The 13,252-nt window shown below is 49.2% G+C and overlaps 1 protein-coding gene across 1 annotated transcript in view; it reads right to left on the minus strand.

Annotated features, from left to right (window-relative positions):
- Htra1 (HtrA serine peptidase 1) overlaps positions 1-13,252 on the minus strand; it is a 51,135-nt gene that overhangs the window by 26,359 nt on the left and 11,524 nt on the right. The window lies entirely within an intron of this gene.

Genomic DNA, 13,252 nt, shown 5'->3' on the forward strand with positions numbered 1-13,252 from the left:
CTTGATACAGCCAAGAAATTTGATCTCCCTTCCCATGGTGTGATGTTCACAGGTTCAAGAAAAGGACTACAGCTTCCAGGGAGATTAACTAACTTGACAGATTTCATGACAGCAACATCTTAATACGCCTGCTTTCAAAGCCTTTTCACTTTCTACTTTCTTACAGACTTCAAAATAAGTATCATTACCATATTATATTTGGGGAAACTGAGGCAAGGATTCCTCCATGAATACTAAATGGTCTTAATAACGAACATAAACTACAGGGAAATCTGGGAAGCTGCCCCCCCCCACTCCATAGTTTCAACAAATCTACAGCTTTTCCACTTCCACAATGACATACACTGATCTGCTTCTGCATGAGTCACTTTCTGTTGCTGTAATGAGGGCACCATGGCAACTTATAGGAGGAAGAGTTTACTGGGCTTACATCCCCAGGAGGTAAGAGCCATCATGGTGGGGGAATGGCAGGAACAGAAAACCCGGAGCTCACATCCTCAACCACAAGCACAGAGAGAGAAAACTGAGTGATGAGAGGCTATTCATCTCAAAGCCCACCCCCCAGTGATGTACTTCCTCCAGCAAGGCTATGCCACCAAGACCTTCCTAAGCAGTGCCACCAACTGGGAAGCAATGGCTGAAACACCGGAGCCGGTGGGTGGGTGGGGATCTTATTTAAACCACTGCAGCTCCTCTCCCTGGAATCTAGATAGCTGTGATCGGTGTGTCCCCTGAACACCCAAATAAAAGATGGAACTGTGGGAGTAGAAGATTCGCGTTCCTTCTGCACAGAGTCTGGCAGCCATCACGGAGACACAGCTGTAAACAAGTGCATCTGGGCTTCCTGGGACCAGCTCCCTGGGCAAGGACCAAGTGGAGGTTTAACTCCAGCTGGCCAGCAACCAGAGGGCACGTGGTATTCTGCAAGCACCAGAAGCACAGCTGTGAGACGCCTGCCTTGAAGGATAACTAACTCGCCTCGCCTTTCTGATGTGCCGTGTTAGGGCGGAAGAAGATCTGCCCACAGAAGTATGAACATAAATATGGGATCCTTCTTCAGGCTCAAATGGGCAGGTGCCTTGCTGATGCAAAGCAGGGAAAGTGGCTCCCAGGTCTGTCCACCGGAATAGCTACAAGAAGGACCAGACCGAGGGGCACGAAAGCCAGAGACCCATCCTAGGTCCGCACGGTAACTCCCATTTTCTCACCAGTAGAATGGGGCAATTGCCGCTAGGATGAGGTGTGTGCGTGGTTTGCTCCTTAGAGTTCAAACCCCGAATGGAACATTCAGCCTGACAGGGGCATCAAGACAAAGAGCAGGTGGCTCTGGGAATGGATACAGGGCTCTCCCACTCAGTAGATGAGGCAGAAGAAGCAGAGAGAGGAGAGAGGATAGACAGTGACACGCCAGCTGCCGACTTCCACTGCTGTCATTTGGTAGACATCCACATAGAAACTAAATGGACGCGACTTAACACAGGAGTACCCACAATTGCTCAAAGACGGACAAAACGTCAAGCCAAGAAGAGTGGCTTCTGCACCTGCAGCTTCAGAGCATCTTTACATGTAAAGCAGCATGGTTAGGGGCCCATCCCTCTCTCATTTAACTGAAGGGAGCTGCTGCTGCTGCCGCCGCCGCCGCCGCCGCCGCCACTTCTGCTGCTGCCGCTGCCTCCTCCTGTCTACAGACACCCTGGTGGCCCTGCTGCTCTGATCTCCACTGCAGTCCCCTGTCCTCCTTGTAAAATGGTCCACCCAGACACACACACCCCACCCCATAGGTGAAGCCAGGTTGGCTCTGCCAGCACCTGCTCTCCCAGGGAACGCAGAGGGGCAGAACACTGCTGCATCTAGACCCCACATGAAGGGAAGATGCCAAACACTAGCTCTGCCCTCCGTTTGATGGCTCTGGGCATCATACCCACGACTGTCTGGCCTTGGTCACATCACCAGACTCTACTCCCCTAAGCTTAAGTCCTTTGTCAGAAGAAAAAACAAAAAGACTCTACTCCCCTAAGCTTAAGTCCTTTGTCAGAAGAAAAAACAAAAACAAAAAAACAAAAAAAAAGCAAACAAACAAACAAAAAAAAAAAAAAAACCTTGTGAAGAGCACAGAGCTCAGTGTTTGTTTCACAGAATAAGAATGTATGACCCCATGCCCAAGAAGTGTTCGATGAAGCCACGGAATACAGCTTAAGGAGAGAATGGCTGTTCAGAAGGAGGCTCTGGGCAGTGGTGACACTTCCCATCAGTGAAACAACAGGGACAGAGAAGGGAGGTAGAGGTGCAACCGATTAAAACTTGAATGGGTCGGGAGCTCAACAGTCTCAGTGGCCCACCCTGCACTGGTCTGAAGGGTAGCCTGTGACGATAGCCTGTTCCCCAGCTCACACAGTCTCCCCCACAGCTTTGTGGGAGAGGAGCCAGCACTTGAGTCAGTACCTCATCTCACCCCAACTGCAGCCCAGGTGGGCACTCAACCCCAACGGAGTGGCCCAAGCCACTCACCAGCACACCCTGAGGAGTGTGACCCCACCACACCCTTTCTACACTGGAAGTCTGTGGGGCTGAGGTTGGCCCTTCCTGACTGTTCCATGGCTATACACAGAAAGCAGAAAGCTGGAACGGGATGCCCTGTTCATTGTAGGGATGCCATCCTTGGAGTGGTGGTCCACACACAATGAGGCAAGGGAGGAAAATAAAAGGCAAGGTGCTTGGAAGGGAAAACAAAAGAATTGCGTTCATTTGTACATGACATGATGGCCCCTCTAGAAAAGTCTTAGAAATATAAAAATAGAATTACCAGGATAAATGAGTTTCAGTGTCATAGGAAAACACACCAATATACACAAATAAATCACGACAAATAAACTTTAAAATATCATAACAACATCAAAAGAATTAAAATACTTGGGAAAATATTTAACAAAGGTTTGTCCAAGAACTGTCCACTGAATGCTCCAAAACAGTGTCAAAGCAAATTAAATAAGACCTAAATAAATGCAGAGAGAGACTAGATTTGCAGTTCGGAGACTCAATGTTGCTACGTTTTCAATTCTTCCCAAGGGAACGTACAGATTAAAACACACTACCCACGGAAAATCTCAGGAGATTTGGTGGAAACTGACAACCTACTTCGGAAATGTTGTTGACAGTAAAAGCCTGTAATATACATAGCAAGTCTGTAATATACATACATAGTGAGTCTCAGGAAGGAAAAGGCGAATGACTTACAACAGGACCTTGATTTTTAAAAACAAAATCCTAAATAACCAGGATTAGCAAGCGGAAAGATGAATCACAGTGATTTACAGAGATAAATCTTTCCACTTGGCTAATAAATATTTAGTATTACTGATTTTAACACAACAAATGGCCCATTAAGTACAGGCAACAATTTCTGATAGCTTTATGAGCTCATGGCTGCCAGGATTCAATCCCAAGAAAGAAAATGACCCATCTCTCTCTTTTATAAACTACCAGGCACACTACTTCATAAAGGTCGAATCCATCGTTCTGGGGTTTACATCTGTGTTAACCGCTTTTTGTTTGTTTGTTTGTGTTTTTGACACAAGGTCTCTCTACATAGCTCCGGCTGTCCTGAAACTCAATTTGTAGACCAGGCTGGTCTCAAACTCAAAGAGATCCTCCTGCCTCTGCCTCTAGAGTGCTAGGATTAAAGGTGTGCGCCACCACGCCTGGCCTTTGTCATTCTTGTTTTTCCTTTAGTTTCCTTTGGGGGAGGTGGAGTTTAGTTACTCTCAACAACTTTCTTCTGTGAGGAAGGAGAGAAACACAGAATTTGGAGATGTTTCCATACCCATTACAGAATGCTAACTGAAAAGAAGTTCAGCCATCTGACCCTCTGCATGGTGGGGGATGGGTTCCAAGATCCTCATCTAATGCTTATGTTCCTTAAGTAAAGGGCATGGTGTTTTTCATGGAACTTACCACATCCTCCCATGCACGGTAAATGGGTTCTAGAATATAATCATAGCTAATATGGTGTAAATGTCATGTAAATGGTCACTATAATACTGTTTAAGGAATTTTCACAAGGTGGAAGCCTACACATGGGCAGTACAGATAGAAGCTTCTTCTGTGCATATAAGTAAACTAAATAAATATACATATATATAGTTTTGCATATAACTATATATAGTATATGCATATAAGAAAACTAAATATACATATTATGTATACACACACAGTGGGGGAGACATAGAGATGATAGATGACAGAAGATGGATAGGTGACAGACGACGATGACATCACGATAGTAATGTACCTCCGTGGGTAGAAGGCAGGACCAGCACATCCGAAGCTTTGAAGATAAGAACAGAGTCAGAGAGAACAAAGCCGAGATGAGCTCGGTGCCATGATTCTCAGTGTCTGGTCCAAGGTACCCCAGAGCATACGGCAAACCCACGGGATACTCCCCAGCCCTGGTGACGGCCGGTATCCAGTGGACACCTTTTAAACGAGTTCCAGCTTGTTCAATTTCAAAACTATGTGTCATCACATGCCTTGGATCACCCCCTTTGCCCAGAAGGTGAGGCTGCAGGCACTCGCTTTGATAAAAGGAACAGACCACAGAAAATTTACTCAACACTGGACATGGTGGGAGGAGTACTCAGTTGACTAGTCCCGACAAGGTCAAAGGACACTAGTCTTATCTGGTTTCTTATTGTTGCGATAAATACCAAACCAAAAGCAACTAGAGGAGAAAATGATTTATTCCATCTTGTAGTTACAATCCATCACGCAGGGAGATCAGGGCAGGAACCCAAGGAGAAACTGCTGACTGGCACTAGTTTTCTGACACAGTCCAGAACCCCTTGCCTAGGAATGGTACTGCCCACAGTGGGCTGGGCCTTTCTATATCGATTACCAATCAAGAAAATGCCCCATAGAGCAGTTTAATTAGCAATCGCCCAAGTAAGACCCCCTCAGCCAACTCTGGGTCAAGTAAGTGGCTACCTGAAGAGTCACCAGAAGGGACAAATATCCCATTCATAGGAAAGTGGTGTTATGAAATTGTGACTGCTACACTGTAAAGACACAAATAATTTGTTTGGACATCACTGCTCAACAAATGGAACTCTTGGGTATTCTTTCAGCCTGGGAATGCCATGAAAGATTTACTGTGACACAGCTGTCTTCTAGGAAGAAGGAGAGGAACACACGGTTCAGATACGTGGAGACTGTCATAAGCCAGGAAAGTTTGGGAACCTCCAGTACCACTGAATCCCTACACCCGGTGTGGATGATGCAGAGCAGAGGCGACGTAAGACGAAAGTCTCCCAAAAAGGGCCCCATGTACAAGGGGCTTTGGTGAGCCCCTAAGCCCAGGGCTGTGGCAAAGTGTTAACATGCAGGAAACTTGTCAAGGTAAAAGAGTTAATCGGCTGCAGTTGCTTGAGTTTTGTGGGTTGGACATGAAGGGTCCCCCTCGAGGCTTATCATGTGTTGGAGGTTTGTTCCCTAACTGGTGGTGGATCCAATCACTGAACGACTTTGACTTCACCAATAGACAAACCCACTGATGAAGTCATCACACGGTGGCATCATTGGGAGGTAGCAGGAGATGTAAGGAGGCCACTGGACTGTATCTTCAGTTCTCCAGATCTTTCCTTTCCCCCTCCCCCCCACCTCAACCCTCTTCTCAGCCAGCCTGAGATGAGCAGACTCTTCTGCCACCAGCTCCTGCAAGTGTCTCGCAAGCCCGCTGAAACTGAGCCAGGTAATCGTAAATCTTTCCTCCCTTGGCACTAGGGATGTAACTCAGCCTGCCGACTGCTTGCCTAACGTGAAGGAAGAAGCCCTAGGTTACTGGGTGCAGTAGCTGGTAGCATTCCAGGCAGGCAGGAGGACCAGAAAACTCAAAGTCATCCTTGGCTACGGGACTGAGTTCAGCGCCAGCTTGAGATTCCTAAGGTCTTGTCTAAAACACAAAACAGAACAGAAAGCGCTCTCTTCCCTTAAGTTCGTTCATATCAAGTATTTGTCACGGTGACCAAAAGCCAACAGAGATGTCACAGAGCCTGTCCTTCTGTCGCACGGCAGCTATCCTAGGCGACAGACTGCACAGAGAGCACGACCCACCGCCCAAAGCCAAGGTCTCTGTTATCATCGGCTCGCACTTGCTTAGCCAACAGCAGGGGGCCAGTGCCTTGCAACAGCTCCAAGTGGCTCTTCCTGTGTTTTGGAATCTTCTAAGAATCCTAGGCCCCTCCCTCTCAGTCCCCAAAGCACGGCTCTCCACTCCAGCCCGCCGTACTCACACCCTTTTTGCTCCCTGCCTACAGGAAGGCAGTGTATTCTTTATTCTTCCCTATAACTAGTCAAATCCCACCCAGCCTTCAATTTTGGCAGTAAAATACTAGGCAATGCTAGCCAATAAGACTATGTGCTTGAGCACAATGCTAGACACAGATGTTTCCTCTAGTTTCTCCTCAAAACCTTCAGGGTGACTCTTATGCCTGAATCTATACAGAAGGAGAGTTTGTTGTTCAGAGCCCTGGAACTGGATTAAGGATGTAACTCAATTGAGAAGAGTGTTTGCCTAGTATGCAGGAAGCCATGGGTCCGGTCCCTGGTACCACACATTAATCCAGGCACGGCGGAACCACATCTGTAATCCCAGCACTCAGAAGATGAGGACCGGAGGATCAGAAGTCCAAGATCATCCTTGACTGTCTATCTGTCAAGTTCCAGGCCAGCCTGGGCTACAGGAGAACCCCCATCTCTTCTCCTCATCTTCCCCCACAAAAAAGCCTCAGAGTTGGTGAGCAGCAGAGCAGGAGACTGAGCCATGTGCAGAGGCTCCCCAATTGATCTCTGCGTTCTGCATTTGTAGCCTCCCTTCTCAGCCCCAGCTCTTTCAGCCCCTTACAGCCACACCACTGTGGGAACCCAATTCACACTTCTGAATCGGGAGAGCGGGGCCAGGATGCAAGTCCAACAGTCCAACCTTCGCTTCCAGCAAGAACAATCCCGCCATCTAATTTCTCCGCCGCATTGATAAGTCCAGCTACTTTGGAAAACAGAACACAGTGTATTCGAGGGAAAAGAAATGAATCCTCCTTTATTCCCAGGGAACAGCTTGTTCCCCAAATTCAAGTCAGTTGTAAGGACAGACTGATCAAACCCGCGGCATTTTAATGCACTGCCCTACATTCAGCACTGGCTGCGTCGTCTGCAGGACCCGGGGCAAGATGAAAATGAAGCTTTTGTTCCAAAGATTAGGAATCTCAAGGCAGGGCCTGCACAACATCAAACAGGTGGGGCCCTTCTGACTATAGCTACGGGGCCCTGTGGGACTAGACAGGTCCATGCCCAAAGAAGTCGGTCTGCCAACATTTCAAGTGCATCTGACTTTTAAAGCCATGCTAGAGGCATGGTTCTACTCTGTGGAGCAAAGGAGCCCATGGACCATCTAGGAGCTCCCACAGCATCAACCTGCTGGGAGCACTGACCATCTACAGGGGCTCCCACAGCATCCATCTGCTGGGAGCACTGACCATCTTTCTACAGGGGCTCACACAGCATCCTTATGCTGGGAGCACTGACCATCTGTCTACAGGGGCTCACACAGCATCCTTATGCTGGGAGCACTGACCATCTTTCTACAAGGGCTCCCACAGCATCCATCTGCTGGGAGCACTGACCATCTTTCTACAGGGGCTCCCACAGCATCCATCTGCTGGGAGCACTGACCATCTGTCTACAGGGGCTCACACAGCATCCATCTGCTGGGAGCACTGGCCATCTTTCTACAGGGGCTCACATAGCATCCATATGCTGGGAGACTAGGGACTTTCCTTGTCCATGGTGATCTGCAATGCCATGACAGTATGCACAGACAGAGGCAAACTATATAACCACAGACTGGGGGACCGTCAGGCTGGGGCTCCTCTTCACAGTGACAGAGTTCTGTTGGGTGGCCTCTACGGTCCCAACTAGCTCTCAAATCAATTTCCCCCTAATTTCTTCAACTCCAAATACTAGCACAGGCGGTTATACCTGAATTCACGTCTCAAAGACTGCAAATAAAGAGTGTGGGTGACTGTGGCAGAAGCCAGGTCTCAAGGGAAGGAAGAAGATGAAAATACTCAAGGGTCATGCCAGAGCATGCTCAGTAGGAGACCAAGGAGACGAAAGGGGCTAGACAGGCCCTTGAAGGGAAAACATGCCTTCCTCCCTGGCATTTCAGGTTCAGATTGGCTTCCTTCTGCCATGTAGGCCTGGCCAAGTAACACAAGTCATTTCAAGGCAAGAACCTAAAATGCCTTGCAAGAAGCTGGAGAGGAAGGCCCGTGAGAAAGGTGTTCATTCCCACTGGAGGGGCCTTGACCACCTTGATCCTGAGACCCAGAAGCTATCATCTAGGCGATTGGCTGCTGGGAGCCCCGAAGTCCTACTCATGAGTCTGGAGAAAGAGTCTTCCCCAGGCTCCCGCAGACACAAGTAGGCATTCTCCCCTGGCAAAGCAATTATAAACAACACAGGCAAACACGGCCAGCACCCTGCGGGTGTGGAGGAAACCAGGAGTGATCTTTGGGAAAGGTCCAGTGTGCAAAGGGGTAGGACACACACCTCAGCTGTCACCAGCACCTTCCCACAGTCAATAGTCACCATGTGAGGTCCAGTTTCAGGCACCGCAGCCTTCATATGCCAGCAGATCTGAAATACAGACGATCCCCCTGCTGAGAACCTATAGCCAAGTGGGTACACACTGCGCATGTCCTCTTCTTCATCTTTGGGCTGTCCCAGAGCCACATGTTGTCTTTGATATTTGGGTCAGTCTGCAGCATGACCTAAAGACGAGTAACTACAAATAGCTTGCTAGCTACCAAGTCAATGTAGGCTCAGGAGAAAAGTTCACTGCTCTCCAGGGGCCCATCTGCAAGGGCTCCCACCCACTCACTGGGCAGCATCTGCACAGGAATCCACGGCAGAACAGGGCAGCTGGGGCCTGGAGTGCAGCTTCAGCCAAGGCCCCAGCACTCTGAGCTCAAGCCAAGGCCCTAATACCTGCACTACCTGCTCACTCTCCCTCCCCACTCTCTCTGTTAGTCTGAACAGGCACGCGCTTACATGGCACGGAGGCTAGAGGTGAGACCCGGATGTTATCCTTCAGAACAGCCATTGCCTTGTTATTTGTTTGCTTCTGGAGATAGGGTCTCTCAATGGGACCTGGGGCTTGCCGATTTTGCTAGGTGGCTGGCCTATCCTGTCTCCACCTCCCCAATGCTGGGATTACAAGCACGTGACGCCCGCCCTGCCTGGCTGGTACTGAGAGTCAGCTGGGGTCTTTAGTCTTGCCTGGCAAGCACCTTTCTGCTCACACGCTTCACTGCTCGGGGTGGACAGACACTAAATGGGACACAACACAGCAGCAAGAAGGAGCAGCCAGCAGGATCAAGGCAGTTAACACCACTTTCGGAAACAGCTAGTCCCTGGAAGAAGAAAGCGCCTGGAACAGCCTTGCGTAGCACACTGAGTCCACACCTTGGGACTTTCCTTGTCAGGATGGAAATGCAGGCAGCTGAGACCCAAGGCAGGTGTGGGTGGCATGTTGAGACAGGACTAGAACCTGCAGCTAGGGAGAGAGGGGTGTGTGCTGCAAAACCAGGGAGGTGGACAGACGCGAAGGAGCAAGCTGTACAGTCATGGAGGGGACAGATGACTTGTCCCCAGGAAAAGCTCCCTTTGTGAGAGTTCTTGCTGAATTTGAGAACGGCCTGAGTGGTCAAGGGCAAAAGCCCAGATGAGCAGAGGGGGGAGGAGGGCTGGAAAGCCCCAAGGAAAGAGGCGAGGGCCTATGGAGAACATGCAGGGCTCCGCCTCTGACAGTGAACTTAGACTGCTTTCTCTGAGGATCAGGGATAGCTGTAGGCTGGATCAGGTATAAAGTGAGCAGGAGATGGGGTTTCCTATCCTAAGCAGATGCACCTGGAGATAAGGGGGAGAAAAGGTATGCGCCGCCAGCAACCACAGCAAAGATGTCCCACCAGGCTCACAAGCCCCATCCTCAGTCTGGATAACTGGGTTCTGCATGTCTCAATCCGTTGAATTCCAATGTCAGCAGCAGCCAGCATGGCCCCAGTGCTGGGTCTGAGGTGGAAAGGCCGTGGAAACAGAAGACCTTGAACATTCCGGGAAACCAGAACCCCTTTTCTGAGCAGTGCTGTGACTGTAAATTCCAGGGTGTTGAGCATGGGATCCAGGCAAGAGCAGGGAGGCCTGGGCAGAGAAAGGGGCACAAAGGGCAAGGCTGAGCGGCAGAGACAAGCAGTGGAGGTCTAAGATTAACCTGAAAACAAACCCCTGTGCCATCATCTGGTATCGCCTGCAAGTGGAAGATGGGAACAGTAAAGACTCAGTCCTTGGTGTCCTGGGTGTGCAGCTCATGCAATGAGTATTTTGCCATTTTCTTTTTCCCCCTTTTTTTGGGGGAAGGGGGGGTGGCAGACATTCAAGGTCTCACTACGTAGTCCAGGCTGATTTGTGGCAATGCTCTTGCCTCTCCCTCCCGAATACATCTTGTGCAGCCATACCTGGTTCCAATATTTCTTTTTTATGATTAAAACTTGGAGGCGAGGTGGCACCGTTGACAGTGTCTGCAATGCACGAAGTCTTGGGTTAAATCCCCAGTAGAGGAGAGGGCACACATCTGTAATCTTAGCACGGGGGGGGGGGGGGGGGGGGGGTAGGTGCAGGAGGATCAAAAACTCAAGGTCATCCTTGAATAGATAGAGAATTCACAGACAACCTGGATACAAAATAATAATAATAATAATAATAATAAATGGACTTTGTCCCTGTCTTTTGCATAAAATTCCAGAGAGTTTCCTGTGACCTCTTTCTTTCCTCCTGGTGAATAAAGAAGGAAGAGGAGGTGGAGCCAGGGAGCCTGGCCTTGATTTCCAGTCCACACTGGCACTTCCAAGTCTTGGCAGCCCCTCTTTCCGGTACAGTCTCCCAGACAGCTCCACGTGGGAAAAGCTTGCCCTATGCCAGACCTCAGGCTGGGGATGGTGCAAGAGACTGCCTGCAGGGGCCGGGGCAAGGCTGTGGTGCCAGGTGTCCAGACACTCACAGCAGGTGAAGAAAAGGGGGCTGGATCACCCAAACAAGTCTGAGGCAGTCTTCCTCAACTGACCACATGAGGACCCAACTGGGGGCACCTGGCCAGCTGGCCTGCAGGCCCTAACTGTTGTGTTGTGACTCACGAGTCGACCTAATTCTGTAGTCTTGGCGGTCCTGGGAAAAGGTGCCTTTTACAGAGGCATGTATCGATGCAGATTGACGTGTTCATTGAAAATTTACTTTTCTGTCTCAAGAGCAAGAGAAAAGAAAATGAGAGGAACCTTACTCGCATGCCCGTGGTGACTGCTTGGGGCTGGTTGTCTTTTTTCCGACGGCTCAGAACGCCCAGTGTGTGTCTATTATTAACTGTAGGGACGAAGCTGACAGCTCAGGCCACACCACCTCCCTCCACTTTCCCCTGATAAGCATCTGGCTCCAGTCCTGACCTTCACAGATTTCTCGTCTGAGCCTTCTTCCTGCTAGATTCCTCTAGTTGTTTTGTCTGGGCTGCCTGGCTGTGCAGTTGCTGAAACTCCAGCCTCCAGGGCAGGGCTGGAAGGTGGGGCCCAGGAACTGCACCTCTGGAGTCAGGAGAGCTGGGGCTAGAGCCAAGAGATGGGACTTCTCATCTCAGAGAAGTGAGCTGACGCCTGATGGAACCTAAGAGAAGCACCGATGCCCAATTGCCAATGAGCCGTGGCTCCCATGGACAAGCCAAACAGCTGGGGGTGCTTATAAACCTGAAACATACACCAGAAGGAAACCATGTCTCAAACAAGACGTGAAAAGGGGAGCCTGGATCCTGAAACAAGGCACGTCTTCTTTCTAGGCCTCAGTTACCTTGTCCCTTAGACGAGGGATGAGGCTAGACCATTTCTGACATCCTTTCTATAACTACAAAGAAAGTAGTTATAGACTTAATAAATCTGAAACGTACGCTTCCTGATCTTTTCAGTGTGGGATTCTCAACCTTATAATTCTGGCTTCCTGTGGTTCGGGTACCAGTCTCCTCCCAAAGAACCACGGAATACATTAATACCGAGCATAATACATAATACTGAGCAGTTTAAACTTTCAGGCCTGGAATTTACAAGTTCCCCAGCAGGGAGAGATGGCTTCCCCATAACCACACAACGGAAAGATTTTTTTTCAGTCGTGAAATGATGGCACAACGGCAACTGACAGAGGCCAGTCCCAGCGGATCGTGTGATAGGACCCCACTTACAGAAAATATCTTGAAAAAGTGACTCCCCGGTGACAGGAAGTAGACTGGTAGCTGGCTCCATCCAGGCCAAGCACGAATGGGGTGATGGCGAAGGACTGCTGTGCTTATTCCAGAGGTGACGAGAATGCTCTGTGTTGTGGGAACTGAACAGAGCCGCTCTCTCTGGGGGAGACGTGAGAATGAATAGTTGCTTGTTTTCTCGAAGTACTGTGACCTTGAAGAATTGTTGCGGTAACCGGTAAAGAACCTTTGTGGAAAACAGTGATCGTTTTCCGTGATTCGTAGAACTGTTTCACTGAAGGGGCACTGCAGCCATCCCATGACTTTGGTCACAAGACCCCTCTGGCACCTGAGGCGCTCAGATTACTGTGTGCTGCCAGCGGAACACAGTGAAGGACTAGAGTCATGAGGGCACGTGATGCTATAGGGAGACATACAGATTAGATTAGGAGCCTTGGTATGAGGAAATACTTGACCAAAAAACAACTTTGGGTATAACCATCAATAATTCCCCCTTTGTACGGCTGCTCGGGGTTCAGTCCATCACAGTGGCTGGAATGTCCTGCTGCCGCGTAGGCCTTAAAATTTCATCTTGGAGTGATTTCTTTCTTCGACTGATGCTTGCTACACAGAACCCCCCGAAAGTTCTGGAACTAGGGGCTCTAAGGACATATGAAAACCCTGTATGTGAAGTACGTCTTTGAAATGTTGTCATTAAAATGAAAATTAATAATGTTCTGTTTTTATAAACTAAGAAACTGAATTTATGGAGCTCACATTACACTCCTTCATGTGTCCAAAACATTTGAATAAACACATTCTCCGATTTTCAAAACAGAAACAGACTGGCCTTAATCCACATCCTGGAAAGAGCTGGAATCTGGAAGGTTCCATGTAGTGAGCCCTGAGCCGGGCATCTGGGGACTCGCATTT

The sequence above is a fragment of the Microtus oregoni genome, unplaced genomic scaffold, assembly GCF_018167655.1.
Source record: "Microtus oregoni isolate MIOR12 unplaced genomic scaffold, Mior012 000016F_ref0000370, whole genome shotgun sequence".
Lineage (NCBI taxonomy): Eukaryota > Metazoa > Chordata > Mammalia > Rodentia > Cricetidae > Microtus > Microtus oregoni.